Source organism: Dasypus novemcinctus, chromosome 4, assembly GCF_030445035.2.
Source record: "Dasypus novemcinctus isolate mDasNov1 chromosome 4, mDasNov1.1.hap2, whole genome shotgun sequence".
Lineage (NCBI taxonomy): Eukaryota > Metazoa > Chordata > Mammalia > Cingulata > Dasypodidae > Dasypus > Dasypus novemcinctus.
In genome coordinates this window covers 112,415,987-112,419,189 of record NC_080676.1, presented here as the reverse complement: position 1 = coordinate 112,419,189, position 3,203 = coordinate 112,415,987, and the positions used below count along the sequence as shown (strand labels likewise).

Genomic DNA, 3,203 nt, shown 5'->3' with positions numbered 1-3,203 from the left:
TTGGCATAGAGTTTCTCATAATATCCTCTTATGATCCTTTTTATTTTTGTGGGATCAGTCATAATGTCCACACTTTTTATTCTTGATTTTATTTATTTGCATCTTCTCTCTTTTTTTCTTTGTTAGTCTAGCTAAGGGTTGATTTTGTTGATCTCAAAGAAACAATTTTTGGTTTTGTGGATTTTCTGTATTGTTTTATTGTTCTCAATTTCATTTATTTCTGCTCTAACCTTTGCTATATCTTTCTCCTTGCTTTGGGATTGGTTTGCTGCTCTTTTTCTAGTTTTTCAAGGTGTTCAGTTAAGTCTTTGACTTTAGCTTTTTCTTCTTTTTTTAATATAGGCATTTAGGACTAGAAATTTCCCTCTCAGCACCACCTTCACTGTATCCCATTAGTTTTGACAAGTTGTGTTTTCATTTTCCTTAGTCTTGAGATAGCTACTAATTTATTTTTCAATTTCTTCTCTGACTCACTAATGGTTAGGGAGTGTGCTGTTTAGCCTCCATATACTTGCAAAAAATCCCCTTTCCCACCTAATACTGATTTCCAGCTTCATTCCATTATGATCAGAGAAGGTGATTTGTATAATTTGTCTTCTTAAATTTATTGAAAGCTGACTGTGACCTAACAAGTAATCTATCTTGAGGAAAGATTCATAAGCTTTTGAGAAGAATGTATAACCCACTGATCTGGGGTACAGTGTCCTATACATATATGTCAGGTCTAGCCTGTTTGTCATGTTGTTCAAGTTTTCTGTTTCCTTGTTGATCTCTTTAGTTTTTCTATCTATTGAGGAAAGTGGCATGTTGAAGTATCCAACTATTTTTGTCGAGACATCTATTTCTCCTTCCCATTTTGCCAGAATATGCCTCATGTTTTTTGAGTACCCTGGTTTGGTACATAGCTATTTAAGAGTGCTACTCCTTCCTGATGGATTGCCATTTTTATTAATATGGACTTCTTTATCTCTTTTCACTTTTAACATTTAAAGTTCATTTTGTCCAACTCCATTATAACTACTCCTATTCACTTTGGGTTACTGTTTATGTTAAATATCTTTTTCTAATCTTTCACTTTGAGTCTATTTGCATGCTTGGATCTCAGGTGAGTATCCTGCAGATAGCATATGGATGGTTCATGTTTTCTTATCCATTCTGACAGCCAATGCCTATTGATTATTTAGCCTATTAATGTTCAATGTCATTGCTATAAAGGCATTACTTCCTTCAACCACTTTATCCTTTGGCTTTCATATGTCATATCTTATTTTTGCCTTTTTATACTTTTGGTTATCTTTTCTGATAGTCTTCACTTCTATATTCTACTCCAAGTTTCTCTTTCTTCCTTTTCTTTCTGACTGCAGAACTTCCTTTAGTGTTTCCTGCAGAGCTGGATTCTTGTTTAATAACTTCTTAGTTTCTCTTTCTCTTTTTATTTTAAACTCACCATCATATTTGAAGGACAGTTTTGTTGGATAAAGATTTCTTGGCTAGCAGTTTACCTCTTTCAGTATCTTAAATATATCATACCAATGCCTTTCCACCCCATGGTGTCAGAAGAGAAATCCACACCAAGTCTTACTGGACATCCCTATTGTGGGATATTTTACTTTTCCCTTGCTATTTTCAGAATTTTCTCTTTATCTTTGACATTGGGCATTCTGAATATTTTATGACTTGGAGTAAGTGTATTTGGATTTGTTCTAATCCAAATAATATACTGTGCTTCTTGGACACATATATGCATGTCTTTCATGAGAGATGGGAAATTTTCAGCCATTATTTCCTCAAATACTCTTTCTTCCCCTTTTCTCTTCTCTTTTCCTTCTGGAACTTCCATAACATATATACATCTGCTTCATGCTCGCATTCAATTACCTGAGCACCTGCTCAATTTTTTTCAATTCTTTTCTCTCTGTGTTCTTCTCTCTTTTCAATTTCAGCTGTTCTGTCCTCTACATCATGGATTCTTTCTTCCATGATTTCAAATCTGCTGTTGTACGCCTATAATGTACTTTTAATCTCACTTATTGCATTTTTCATTCCCATGAACTCTGTTATTTTTCTATCTAAATATTCAAACTTTTCTTTGTGCTCATTCAGTGTCTTCTTAATGTCTTTTATTTCTTATTCATGTTGTCCTTCAACTCTATGATTTTATGCAGAACTTTTGTATGACTCTTATTGATTAGTTGATTTAACTCCTGTATCTCATTGGGTGTGTTGATTTGTTCCTCTGCCTGAGTCATATCTTCCTTTTTTTTTAGTATGATTTGTAATGTTTTGCTGATGTCTAGACATGTGATTCTGATGCTGAGTTCAATCTGATATTGTGATTTTCTCACTTACCTAGGGATTTACTGTTAATTGCTGTGCTACCTCTGTTCTTTGATTCTTGGTTCAACTTGTTCTAGATATTTAGAATTGCCCTTTTAAATTGCTCAAACCATGGCTAAGGAACCAGAAATGGGGTATAGGCCAGTTTCCAAGGGCCTTGGATAAGGAGCAGTAAAGGTACTGGATTACCTCTTTTAATAATTCATTACTTTTTCCCTTCCTTTCATGCTCTTTTTTTGTGTGCCAGCAAAAATTATGGAACTTTTCATGAATTTGTGCATCATCTTTATGCAGAGGTCATGCTAATCTTCTCAGAATCATTCCAATTTTAGTATAAGTCCTGGTGAAGTAAGCACTGTATTACACTCTTTCCTCTTTTGCTGGTCTAATCTGGTTTGTGACTAAACTGTTATTTACTGGAATACAATTAGGATACAGAGTTAAAACATGGAGCAACATTTTTTTTCTTGTACTGAACTACTCATTTCAAACAGTAACCAAAATGAATTATTAGATATCACTAGCATTATCTTTTATAACCAAAGCAATTTAGGACAACACAGATGGTGAACAATGAATTGCTTAAGTAGGCATGTATATTATGTATCCATTATATTAATTATTGTCTTGTTGCTGTTGCTATTATGGTAGGTTTATGTTCCTTCTGTGTGATATAAGCCACAATTTTTATACCTCTTCTGCTCTAAACCACCTTTAACAAAAGTGTAAGAATAGATGGCTAATAAGATGTAATTATTGGTTATTGTATAGTTCTCAGGAAAGCTAACAGTGGTTTTGTTAAGAAGGAAGATATCCAAGGTGTCCATCACTCCTTCTTTCTACTTATTTTATGCAACAATGAACTG

General features: G+C 33.7%; 1 non-coding gene across 1 annotated transcript; it reads right to left on the bottom strand.

Moving 5' to 3' along the window:
• Window positions 1-2,586: 2,586 nt before the first annotated feature.
• LOC111763414 (U6 spliceosomal RNA) lies at window positions 2,587-2,693 on the bottom strand. The gene has a single exon (XR_002796291.1). It is a non-coding gene; the product is annotated as a U6 spliceosomal RNA (small nuclear RNA).
• Between the last annotated feature and the right edge of the window lie 510 nt (window positions 2,694-3,203).